The sequence below is a fragment of the Ascaphus truei genome, chromosome 3 (genome assembly GCF_040206685.1).
Source record: "Ascaphus truei isolate aAscTru1 chromosome 3, aAscTru1.hap1, whole genome shotgun sequence".
NCBI lineage: Eukaryota > Metazoa > Chordata > Amphibia > Anura > Ascaphidae > Ascaphus > Ascaphus truei.
Window position 1 is genome coordinate 268,769,830 of NC_134485.1, and position 14,360 is coordinate 268,784,189.

Below are 14,360 nucleotides of genomic sequence, written 5' to 3' on the forward strand. Positions count from 1 at the left end.
CACTCAAGGGCTTTAGTTGTAGAATATTTCAGAGAACAAAAAAAATTCTGAAATATATTCAAGTACTTTAGCAAGAAGGAAAAATAAAATCTAGATCTGTGTATGAAGTTGCATATTCTATCATTCAGGGCAGTTGATACAGTATCTGCTAACCTTCTATAATTTTCATGAAAACAACCTATGATCATTTCTAGCTGGCTCTGATTGTAGTAATCCTCTCTCAACTCTCTTTTGGTTATTTGAGTAGTTTTCCCATAAGGAGGCTGACATTGTTTACATCCCATACAAAGAAAAGAACAACAATACTATAAATTAATGGAATATACATTTCATACTGAGGCAAGAGTAGTACATGTGGCCCTTATTCAATATATTGTGCAACCTTTCCCTGTGTTTGACGATTTTAGTACCATATTACTTAAGCAGCTGAAGAAAGATTTGAACATTTGGATGGATTATCCTATATCGTGGGCTGGAAGGTTTTTTTTTCTGTGAAGAGGATTTGTTTTTTTATACAGATGTAGCAAGACTTACGCTCTTCGCGATTTGGATAGGCTAATGCAGATGTAGCGCGCCGGCCTCACGCATCGCTGCAACAGCTGTCACGGCTGGGAGGGCAGTAAGTTTCCCAGAAATATTAATGCAGCGGGAATCCCTGCTCTTGAATGGGACTTCCACATTGTTAATCCTACCGGGTCAGCCACCATTCTGTAAGAGCTGCGCAGATACAGCAGAGAGAAGCAGTCTCTCTCTCTCTCTCTCTGTGTGTCACCCCGCAAAGCTCTTACAGCAGTCCTCACTATTTTTATGATTTTTTTTTACATAGATTTGCAGCAGGGGATCTCCGGAGATGAACCTCATTCATTTCTGGTCTGCAGACACCCTGCTTCCCGAGCTTCAGACCCCTTTAGTGGGTGCTTGAAGACAAGTCTCCAGTAAGTTTCTTCTTTTTTCATTTAAGTTGTCTCTTTTTCTTCTGGTAATTTCTTCTTTTCTTTTGGTCTTCTAGTAGATGTTGATGCCTCATATCCTTCCTGTCACATTAGATGTGACAAGCCTTATTTAAGGCCTGTCACATTAGATGTGACAAGCCTTATTTAAGGCCTGTGACATCACATTTGACAGTCACATGGTACATCCACCAATCCGATTGGTGGATGTACCATGTGACCAGCCATCATGTTTGGCTGAGAATGACCTCTCAACCAAACTTGATGGAATCAAATGGAACATCCACCAATCCTATTGATGGATGTACATGTGATGCCTTCCCTTTTATGGGTGAAGTAACATCACCTTAAATGGAGGGAAGCCCAACCAATTCGGTACCATGTGCTTGCCTCCCTTTAAGGTGACTTCACATCACCCAAAAAAAGGGAAGGCATCATATGGTACATCCATCAATAGGTTAGAGAGGGAGACAACACGTCAACACCTATTAAAAGACCAGAAGAAAAAAAAGATATCTTTAAAGAAATAAAGAAGTGACTAACTGGAGACTGGTCTTCAAGAAATGAAGGATGGATTGCTTCAGGTCAAATTGAGGATGCATTGCTTCAGGTCCAGTTTTAGGATGCATTGCTTCAGGTCCAGTGAGGATGCATTGCTTCAGGGTCAAAATGAGGATGCATTGCTTTGGGTTAAGTGAGGTGAGGAGGACTCCAGTTCCAGGGAGGACTATAGAGAGCATTTGCGTCCTTTGAAGGACCAACGATGTCACCTCCAATCCCAGGGAGGACTGCAGAAGCCATTCCCAGCCCCTGGAGGACCGATGATGTCACTTTTGGTTGCACAGAGCATTGCTGATGTCACTTCTGGTCATGTGGGATGCTGGCAAAGTCGCAGAGGCAGGATAGCCAGGTAGGTAAAAGGTAACCCTTTGCCGTGATACATTTTCAAGGTTCACAACAGTAGCATTAGGTAATACTGCGGATACAGTGCCGTACCAAATTGATTGTGTTATAGTACGACGGTATCTCTAATGGGGTACTCAATAGAACACTGCATAAATATGAGGGATAATCTAGAGATATCCAGAGCAGGAGGATACGGATATTGGACCACCTATTAATAATAAAGTAGCCTAATCCACTGATCCTTAAACTGCCCACAACTTCCCTGCTAATGTAGATCTTACACACAAAATAGAGGAAAAGAAGGAGCACACAGGAGACTTGTTTAGAGTTTGAAAAAACTTCAATAAAGTATTCACAGCATCAGAGCTAATAAAGGTAACGTTTTAGGACGAATGCGCCCCTTCCTCAGACCCAGATTGACTGGTACTGTAGTATACTGCTGTAGCCAATAGTGAGCGGTGTACCTGTTCCTATATAATGAGTACAGGGTAGAAATATAAGTCTACTCTGTATATGGTATACTTAGTCTTTAGTACAGTATTGGTATAGCCTTAAATACAAAACGCAGCCAGTCCTAAAATATACCTTGTCGAGAGAAAGACTGACAATAATTAGGCTGGTATCAAGGTAGAGTTGTATATTGCAGTGCCCTGATCTGCAGGATAACATTGAACGGACAGGATAAGAGGGGGAGGAATTCCCTGTTTATATTATTAGTAGTCTGTAGCTCTACAACGTTATAGCCAATAGGCCTAATGTAGCCAGTCCTACCAGCCTCACACTGATGAGACCCAAAAGGTCGAAACAGCTGTCTGTGAGTATGTTTACTGGTTTTGCATCTTAACCCAGGCTGTGCTTAAAGCTGTGTAATGCAACGAGCATAATCTTATAAAGATTCCATGTACAAATTGATGTGAGGCAATAGGAGACACTGTGCGCTCATCTGCATGTGATATCCCTGAATCGCTGGCTGCAGTGGAAGCACTGTATGCTAAGAGATAATGTGGAAAGCAGGGTTGCAGACCTGTCTGAGACGACATGTGAATGTGCTCACATGTGGTATTTGTATTTGCTGTTATATTTTGTGAAAAGAGATATATGAATGTAGTGCCAGGTAGTTCCTGTACATCGAGGAACACCCCTCTTCCGTGTGCCAATCACATACAGTACGAGGATGCAGTGGAGGATCGCAAGCAGCAGGGCATGTACGAGGGGAAACCACTATCACCAGGGAGAGCATGAGAAAGTGTCATTTAAAAAATGGCAGCGGTTAAAAATAGCTGAAGAGAGCAGTTAAAAGTTGCGACTATTGGGTAAAACAAGGATAAAGGACGTAAAGAGCATCGCAGGAAAGTGTCACCTGGTGTAACATTTTTGCTATACATAAATAATACACTTTGATGTGACTCTCCTTATAGCCGGGCAGAGAGGAGTTATGTGGAGATGAAGGAAATTCTGACATTTGACACAAAAAAGTCATTGTTATACTTTTAAATAGTATAGTACATGCTCATGGTTCAAGATTCATAAAATATAACATGTTAAGTATTTAACTATTATACCACCACCCCACCCCCCTACCCCCCCTCCTTTTTTCCCACCACCCCCCTTCCCTTTTCCCTCTACTCTTCCCTCTCTTATCCCATTCCTTCCTTTCTCTTCCGTCTTTTTCCATTTGAGATGATATGTCAACTGCATTATCATTCGATTGATATGCCTTAACTGTACATGGTGTGTATTCATAATATATTGGACATGATTATAGTTTGCCTCATTATAAATGAGTTTATCTTAAGGGCATTGTCATCAATTGATTTTTTTCCCCCTCCAAAACTGGTTATTGGTGTAGTGTGATTGTGCTTGTATGAACTTATATTATTTTTAGTAGTTTACAAATAAATATTTTTAGTTCATATTGCACAGATATGTCAGTACTATATTTTTTTGACTCTGATATTATAGGTTATAACTGGTATATTCCCACAGGAGATATTTAATGTATAACTCATAAATTAGAGCAATTGTGCTCAACAAGATGAATTTCAGTAAATTTATAATACATATTCTTTATCTAATATATATATTCTCCTCTGGATATATGCTTGAGATTAATTATAATAGTAGCGATGTATTGCACCAGGTTGCAATGTTTGTCATATTGTCATATTGGATTTTGAATGAGTCATTTGTTTAGGATCAGTTGTAAAAGTTCTTTCCAAACACTTTAATTAGATTAAATATCAGATGTTTTTAAGTTATACAGGTAGCATTCAAATTTCATTTGAATGAGCTTTTCTAACTTGTTGTTTTATAGTTGTCTATGGTTTAATGTGTCCATTTATTTAAATAAAGTTATTGTTATTTTTAGTATTGGATGACGCTGGTGACGTCATCACTCATTAGTATGCAGCGGGAAAACGGGATGTTACTTCCTGGTTCGCAAAGCATACAAAAAATTAAGTGTTTTGTAATACCTGTCACACTTTGAGAAAGCTCGTGGGAGCGAAACACGTCAGCGTGTTTCTCCTGTTGAGAATAAATTGTTTTTATTACACCCTCTTCACTTGTTTTTCCTCGTGGTGCGGTGCTATTTTTTGGCTCCTTGCCATTTTTTTCTTTAAACTATTATAGGCTTCTGGGGGGATTCCTGCTTTAACTGTGATTCATGTGAGAAACTTTCTATATACAGTTCCTACAAAAACTATAGTTTTCAGCACAAGTAAGACTTTTCAGCTGTGTCTTTCCTGAATTGAATGGATAGCATTTCATGTGACCACGATAGGATATTATAAATATGAAAACAAATCTATTTATTTTATTCTTATTATCGCAGCTTTCTCTAACAATCTTCATTCCATCATTAAAATAAATACTATATTGTATTACTGCTGGTTTCCTGATTACATGAATACTACAGTATATATGTAAAGTTTACATACTCTACTTTTTTGACCAATACAGGCCCGAAATTACCCAGGCTGTATACACCTACATTTTTCATGGATGAATGTAAATGGTCAGAAAAGAAAACAAAGAGGAAGAACTCAAAAATGACGAATGTTACAAAAAATAGATAAATATATCATCTACTGTGCACATCCAATATCTTATGAAAAGAAGAGTGGGTGATTCAATCTCCCTATAAAATCTACGAAAGACTCAACCCCAAAAAGAAGCTAAAAAAAAGACACTGCACACTCAAGGTTTATGAAATTAAAAATAAAGAAAAAATATATATTAAGAATACAATACAAATCCTAACCAAAAATAGGCAAAACCAAAATATATATCAGGGGCAGTATGCAGAGACCCTTTCCCTGAGCTGCAGAACATTTCAAGGAACGACCCCCAAATTGTCTCCATATTCAAAATGGTGCCTTTGAATATCTACTGAGGACACCCAAGCATGCAAGTATTGCGCAAACACAGGCCTCTTTATTGAGTATATTCCCGGCTATCTGAGGCACAGCTTTCATGCATTCCAATATAGTGAAGCTAGAGCTCAAATCTAATCCATGGTCCCTACCAGGAAGTAATGCATGACCATCACTTGACACCAGCCTTCCAGTTTAAATAATGGTGAGAAAGTCTGAGTAGTTAGGGACAGTGTTTGTGAAAATGTGGTAAGAATTGATTTGACCCCAGTTTGTTACACAGTACGTGGTACACGGCTGACACAATCTACAGTAAATGCGACTAATGCTGCTTACACATGTAGCCCCCTGCTAAAACCAGGCCGTTTTAGCATGAAGGCTAGGGCAGCACTCTGGCAGTGTAGGGGTTAAACCCATTACACATGGTCCTGTATGTGAGCAGTCCCAGAGATAGGCTACAATGTTGCAGCTCCCAGGCACATGAGGCATGACTCAAAGCTAGGAAAGTTCTAGTAGGCCATGTGACCGATGGGGTGACAGATTTCTACCGCATGTTTTGCACAGAGACAGAGAAGGGGAAAGGTGGCCACCCCCTGGGTATAAGAGATGGGAACCCACCCTAGAGTGAAAAAAGAGTGTGCTGGGGCAGACTGTGCTAGGTGCCTGGTGCAACAGAGGTTCCCATGCTGCAGAGAGCAGGGCTGTAGTCCAGATCTTTGTAGGGATCTTGGGCTGAGCCTGCTTCATCCTTAGCCAGGGTCAGGGTGGGTCCTGGGAGGAACAGCAGGCAGAGGGGAAGAGATACATGCTGAAAACATGTCCTGTCTATGCTGTGTGATATGCTGATCCTGCTGACAATAAAAGCAAGCATCCTGTTTTAAAAGTTCCTGGCGCTCTTTTCTAATTATTCTACTCCTCACTACAGCCATGGCCTGGATCCACTGTAGAAGCCCTGAGACAAAGGTAAAACTGTCTGAGCCACTACGCTGAAGCAGGTAGAAAACCTGTTTGCAGTGCAAGAGAGAGACTGATTGCACGTACACCCTATCTTCTGCAGCCGGGTGGGGATAGGGGTGTTACACACAGAATACAAGACAACCTTTAGAAGACAATGATAAATTAACTTCATCCATCAGCACAGCTGAGATAGGAGGATCTGTTTCAATAATTGACTGTTTTTGCAAAAACAAAGAAATCTAATTTGTTATTGATTCCCATCAAAGTTCTCTCTAGTAAAGATAGTGAAACATTTAAATTGTTGCTAAGTGTGCTAATTAGAAATGGGGTGACAAACAGGGCCCCCTACAAGACCGGACAACCAGTACTGCAGTCCTGGGCCTGATGGGTTTAGGGGTTAGACCCCCTGCAGACACATTCATTCTCTTGAGATGTAGGCAGAGAGGGAGAAATCACTTCCTTTCTGAAGGGCCTCCGTCAAAACAGACATGAAAGGGAAGAAGTCATATAGAAAGTAAGAGAGAAAAAACAGAAAGAAATAAGAAATGCATAAGAGGTAAATCGCATGTGTGAGAAAAGAGAGATGAGTCAGGAAAAAACACGAGGGGAAAATAATATAAAATACACGAGGGGAGAACAGAGAGAAAGAATGATATGAACAGTGTAAGAAAAGATAAAGACATGCTGGAGGTAAGGAGAGACACATGCTGGGGGGTGAGGAGAGAGAAAGACATACTGGGGGATAGGAGAGATAATTACATGCTGGGGGTGTGAGGGGAGAGAAAGACATGCTAGGGTGGGAGATGAGAGAGAAAAAACATTACTGGGTGAGAGGTGAGAGAAAGACTTGTTGGTGGGAGAAGAGAGGGAAAGACGTGGGGGGGGGGAGATGCGAGAGAACGACATGTTGGCAGGAGAGGCGAAAGAAAGACATGCCATGGTGAGAAGAGAGTAAAAGAGAAACTTGAAGGTTAAAGAGAAGTCAGGGGCTGCAGAATGGGGCCATAGCCCCCATAAGGGCTAAGTGCCTCACTAAGATGGCATTTTGGCTGCTCCCCTCCCACCTAGAAGGCGATTCAAATAAGGATGCAGGAAGGGAGTTATTCGACACCGTGATGGCTGGGGGCAAGTGGGCCTCCTAGCCCAGGACCTTCCCTTCCCCCGACAAGGTATATAAAACAGGCAGAATTAGGGCCCTACTAGTAAAATTACTAACTCGCTGAATTTGAGTTAGTTCCCAGAAGAGATTGGGGAGGCTGGGCGTCAAACTGTACAGTTGGGCCTAGTCTGCCACAAGGGGGCACTGGGGGTGGAGCATTCCGGAGCGGGGGTGGCTCACCATAGTCGGACTGTGAAGGTTCTATCACCATACTACTTGCAGGACTTCTTCAAGAAGTCAGTTAATCTGATGAAACGCATAGGGACAGTTGTGCAGTTGATCCTCCAATGCTGCTGGCAGACCTGTTGGTAAATCCTAGCCCGTTTGTCCTTTGAATTTGATCGGGTGACGTCATTTGCAGTCCCGCCACAACTATCGTCCCCGGAGGGAACCAAAGTTCATCTGTTGGTGTGTGAATGGGGAGAGGAGTTGCGGTGAGCCCGATTTCGTGAGTTCCTGTTTGACGGTGAACCACGAGGACAAGTTTGGACACGGTGAAGCCACGGAGCAGTGTAGCAGTGAAGCGGCGGTTGCTGATCCTTTGGAGCATGAGTATTATCTCATAACATGCTTTTTATCTATCTATATTTGTGAGTTCATTATATGAGCCTTTTTGGGAAATTAAATATTTTATTGCACAGTAATGCACTAGGAATCGGCGCTTTTTTCTCTTTTCTTTTTTTCTATGGAGATGGTGAGGGAGGTCATTGCACCCTCGTTGAAGAAGCTGCCTGTTTCCTGATAGTGCTTTATTTTTTCCCCTCAATTGGACATTGTTTTGGGACTCAAAAGGACAGCTTGTATTGTGCACCTATAGGAGGTTCAACAGCACTATATATGTTTTTGTATATATATTTTATATGGCTAGACATCTATTTGTCAGGTTTTATTAATGTTATTGGGTAATATATTCATGTAATCAATACTAATAATTTATATTATTCAATCCACCTTACTCTCAGACATCTCCACACAGGCGCAGATCTTCATTGTATATATATATATATATATATATATATATATATATATATATATATATATATATATATATATATACTATAGTTGCCACATTTAAATTTTTGTAATAAGGGTCCCCCCCACCACAATATACACATACAATCTCCCCCACCACCACCACAACACATACACAACTCCCACTATCACAACACACAGATTTTTACCTTGTGGAGGGGAGGCCATGTGCGGAAGCAGAAGTTGGACCCGGGTAGCAGAAGTTGGACCCGGGTTCCCAGTGGGCCAAACTTCTGGCACCGATCAGCGGTTGGTGATTCCCAACCCCAGCATCTGTGGCCTACAGTAGCACCAAATAAAGGCACGGCAGCCGGACATGGAAGTGTGGCCCGACCTCTGGCTGAGCCCAACTTCCACCACCAGTCGGCCATGCCACCCACAGCCACCGGTGGGGGAACTAAAACACAGGACAATTATGCATCCTGGCAGACCTTTCCGGGACAACGGGACAATCAATGAAATAAGGGACAGTCTTGTATATAAGGGACGGCTGGTACTGTACAGTATATGACTTAAAAAAATCAGATCAGCCTAAAAAAACTGTTTGAATATGAAACAACTGTGCAGTGGTGCACACACAGAGATAGAAACAAATCACCAAGCAGTACATGTTTTTAAAAGCCAAAAATAAAAACAATAGCCATTAATTCTACATTTTAAATGCAAAATAATGAACTGGTAATATAATTTGTATAAATTACACAAGACTTGCTAACACACTGAGAGATGGTGTCATTCATAATATGCAAAGAATTGTGGTAGTGATTACAAAAGCTTCCACACATTAGACAACATTTTGTTATTTATTGGATCATAAATTCCCCTCCAGGAAAAATGGAAAAATGTTTTCCTTTTTACTAGTGAACTGGAAAGTTTCTCCTAGGGAAACACTGCAGTTTCTTTTTCACTCATCTCTGAACCCATCTGTTAATCTAGTTTACTGTTTGAGGTAGAACATTTCCAATACAATTTGCATAGTAAAGTATTTTATTAACACAAGAAAACTTTCACATACACTTAGAATATTTATGGCATGTTGGACCATAAGATTTATTTCTGAGATGCATGACTACGTTTTAGACACAACTATTATTAAATCTCTGTATTGTCAGGGACACCTAACATCTGTTTACCAATTGAATGTATGTGCACTAAAAATCTCAGATATGGGTTAAAGAGGTTATAAATACTGTACCTCATTAGTGTATTCTAATAGTTGCATACCTATTAATAAGTGTGACTAGCACACAGTGATGATTATTGACTGTCCTCTTCACACAAGGTCCACATAAGTTTATCCATGCATGCAGTTGGCATCAATGGCAAAACTTGTATGGACTTTGTAGTCTATTCATTATACTGGGACAATGGACTTTTTGAGCGGTAAATAACAATATTACTCAAAATGACATCTTGCCATATTCATTCCACATTTCTTGTATGTCTAAACTGTACCGAAATTTTATTTTTGAGTAGAAATTCATTTGGCTTGTCAATTCCATGCAATATTCAAATAATTTATGTAAATGAGCAAATCTCTCACATTAAGTCTTTAAATGCTGTTCAATGAGCTGCAAGATAATAACTGACAGCTAAAATCGTGTACAATTTTCCCGTCTACCTCAAGCCCATGTATACTGTATTGTAGGAGAATATTGCACAGAGGGTTTAGAGATGCCGTCTCACATACAGTATGAGAACAGCGAACAAAGAATCTGACAGTTATATTTAACTTACCAATTAATAAAAAACAATATTAAAATAATTGTGCTAATCTGATTTGTTTTGTTATTTCTTAAATATGAATCTACTTTTAATCCTTGCAACATATTACTGTGATCAATTCAATTTTTTGAGCCTGCAGCTTTCAGTCCAGATCCACAAAGCGCCATAAAGTCACTCAACGTAACGTTAACCTAACAAAACCTCATGTTTTCTACTGTAAAGAGCATTGCGTTACCTAAAACAGCCATTACTGATAAAGAGATGCAAATGAGTCATTATAAACCAATAAAAGAAAGAAAAAAAGTACCTCAGTTACCTGAACTCAGTACCAACAGATTTGAAAATAAAACTTAACTTTTACTTCCTGATTACAATTGTAAACTAACACAGGTCCAAGCTCATGTTTTAATATTGTTTAAATATTCACATTGCACATTCTAGAGAATTCGGCTGTTAGGTTTCACTTGACCACCTTTAACTATATTGCAGTAAACAATCGATTTAAAGCTGCAGTTCAAGCAATATCCTACATGTGTTTTTTTTTTTTTAATAAATAAATCAGTTCTGTCCTATGAGAAAATACTTGTAGCATTTAAAAAAAAAAACATTTTTAAAGACATATTTGATGTATTATAATGTTACAAGCATTTGTTATTTCTGTAGCAACCATTTACAAGGTCACATCCCCACCCTCTTCTGAAATAGACTCTGGCGCACACCTGTTTGTGCCCTGCCCTCTCTCTAGCAGTGACTGCCTGGTCACATGATCTTCCCCACAGAACTTTGCAACATGGGTCATCTTCTGCTGCATTGACAGTGGACCCCCGAGCCGAATCTTCGCTGATCAATCACAGGAGAACAGATCGATTGGCAAATTAGCTAATCACTTGTCAGTTTCTATATTGTATTAGTGCACATATTGAACAGATTTTTTTTTTTTTTTTTTAAACAGCAGCTTGAACTGCAGCTTTAAATCAGTCTCTATTCCTATCAATTACTATTCTCACATGGGAGCCTCTTACATGTACAAATGCTAACTTGCTTAAGTACAAGTAAAAACACCCCTACAAACTAGTACTTTAAAGTGAGTGTAAGTAAATAGGAATAAAGACGCCTGTATAACAAATTAAGAGCAGGAATAATACTAAGATAAATATCTTTTTTAGCTAGCGGGCTGTGAGAAACCTCTCATGAGTGTGGATAATTCAAATAGACATTATTATTTGATATACATAGAGTAAAGTTGTTGAAAACTCGAAATAGTCCTAAGGATGTAAATCCTAGTAACAATAATTTTCATGGTCAATTGAAATATGAGCCGACTTCCCTAGGGTATGCTACGCAGCGGTCCGCAAACTGGGGGGGTGCGCCACCAGGGGGGACGTGAGACTGACTGCGAGGGACGCAGAGTTTACAGAGGCCCTGCATGCTTTCCGAAGGCACTTAAATTAAGTAAATGGAAACAAAAGAAAACAGCGCACAACGCCAAATGGTGAAGCAAGTTCAACAATATAATTCAAATTAAAGGGGTAATATATCTGCGTACATAATAAAGGTTGGTAAAGTGCATTTAGTGTGTATCACACTGTTTACCACTCAGCAGCTGTTGTCAGGAGAGTCAGGTGCTTGCTTCTCTCAGCTAGTGCCACTCCGTTGGTTCTTTGGCAGGGCGTCAGTCTTTTGCTCCCAAGGGGGTTTCCCTTCAAGCAGCCAGGTTCAGCTGAAGGTATTGGTGCTCAGTGAGATCACTCCAGCTTCCAGGCCGTCTGGAGCAGCTCCTGTAACTCAGCAGGTGGATCCTCTGCACGGAGGTTAGACCGCAGCTTGCAGGGGCACACTCGGCGTGCCACAATGCCGCTCCGTCGCGGGACGCTGTGTGATGACGTCACTGTCTCCACAGCAGTGGTGGAATCGGCAGGGAGGTGATACAGTCTCTCAGAGTCTCTCAAAAAGGCCCAAAACAGCACACAGGATTGATAAAATCAGGGCAAAGCCAATGAGTAGGCAATAGCCAATATAAGCAGATATAAGGCAATAGAAAATAACATCCAACGCGTTTCGTAGAATTAACTACTTCTTCAGGGAATAATTAGGCCATTACCCAGAGGTCTTATATACCTCACAAAGATACCTTATTGGTTGACCAATTAAGAATAAACCAATCATCTAAAATAGGTAATGGTCAGTGTGATAGGGAAGATGTGTAATTTACTTTTAAAACAACAACTTTATAAACAAAATAAAAAATACATATTAAATTAAAACTTACATATAAACAAAACCTAGCATAAATAATTAAAAACATGCTGGAATAAAAGAAACACAATATTAGTTGACTTAAAATAGACACCATCATTAATTATATAAAAAGATGTAACTAGAAATAGAGAATAGAACGAAGCAAGGAAAACAGAGATACAAAGATCAATAGTACATCCCCTAGGTTCAAAGGTGCGGAGGGCTAAAGATTTAATAAAGTGCCCAAATGTCCACATCCTCATTTAACCCCTTAGGGGACATAGTATCTAACTTGTGTATCCAATATGTCTCTTTGGAAGATAGTGCTTTGACTCTGTCCCCACCTCTTCTATTTACAGGAATAAACTGAATCCCCTTAAAAGTGAGACTTGACGGATCTTTATTATGGTGTACCAAAAAGTGCCTGGATACACTATGTTTTTCAAAACCATTTTTAATATTTCTGACGTGTTACTGGATACGGACCTTAAGGCTGCGTTTGGTTCTGCCTACGTATTGATACCCACACGCACATTCCAATAAGTATACAATATGTGTGGATGTACATAAAATAAAGTCATCAATATTAAAAACTTCCTTTGTGATTTGTGAATAAAATGTGTGTTTGTCAGGATGTTGATATTTACAAATCGTGCACTTACCACAGATATAGTTGCCCTTTGGTTTAGGCCCTAGCCAATTCTTTGCGATGTGGTATTATTATTACTTATAAAAACATCACTAGGTGCTAACAAGTTTTTGATATTTTTGGCTCTCCTATAAATAAACCGTGGTTTGGTGTTTAGATGTGATCCCAAAATAGGATCATTGCACAATATACCCCAGTGTTTATTAAAAACCTTTTCAATGTCCCTATGAACAGAATTAAAATCTGTAATGAAGGCCACGTTAAGAGTGTCATTTTTTATATTTTGACCTTCTTTGTTTTTAGTTTTGGATCTATTTTGAATTAGCATATCCTTACGATCCATATTACGTACCCTTATGATCTCTCTTTCTAGAAGTTCCTTAGGATATCCCCTCTCTCTAAATCTCAAAAATAATTTATTAGCCTGTTTGTTGAAAACCTCTAAACTACTGCAATTACAGCAGCGGCAGCTCTTATTCGAGCAAATGCCGCTGGCTGTATGAGGCTGGGAAGCGGGTAGCCGCGGCGCGTGGCGGCGCACTGTGACGTCACAGTCACAAACGCGCCCGGCTTCCCCGTCTTCCCCGGCTTCCCCAGGCTTCCCCGACACCCCTGGAGTTCAAATCTAGGTAAGCGGGGGTGCGGGGAAGCAGAGGGGCAAAGTAGAAGCCGGGTTCGGGGTGTCTTTGGGGGGGTAATTGCGCGCGATGTGGAGGGGGGGTGCGTGGGGGAAACGCGGCGGCGCGCGTTTTTGACTGGCGGCAGCTGGGGTAGATCCCGGCATGCCGCCGGCATTCACTCGAATTAAAGATGTCGCTACTGTACGTCTGAGTCTAACAAATTGCCCTCCTGGTATATTTTTTATCCATGTATTTTTGTGATTACTATTCGCCATCAGCAGGTTACTAGTATCCACCTCCTTAAAGAAGGTCTCAGTCTCCACAGTGCCATCCATTTTGGAAGTAAGTCTTAAATCCAAAAAGTCTATCTGGGTGGCATCCACCTTGTGTGTGAACTCAAGGTTGTAGTCATTCCTGTTCAGGTTAGCTACAAATGCACTGGCCGAATCGTAATCACCATCCCACACACACAGGATGTCGTCTATGTAGCGTCTCCACACAACGACATTCCTGTGGTATGGTTTGTCGGGCATAATGAGCTGAGACTCCCACCTTCCCACATACAGGTTTGCGAAGCTGGGGGCAAACCTAGTACCCATTGCAGTTCCGCAAACCTGCAGGTAGAAAGTGGAGAGAAACAGGAAATAATTATGTTTCAATATGAAACTAATAGACTCTAGAATAAATTCCCTATTTAATGGGTGCAAGGTGGAGTCTAATTCCAAAAAGGAATTGACAGCATCCAACCCC

At 40.5% G+C, this 14,360-nt stretch overlaps 1 protein-coding gene across 1 annotated transcript in view; it reads right to left on the minus strand.

Annotated features, from left to right (window-relative positions):
• Positions 1-14,360, minus strand: part of ITGBL1 (integrin subunit beta like 1) — a 253,284-nt gene that overhangs the window by 173,276 nt on the left and 65,648 nt on the right. The window lies entirely within an intron of this gene.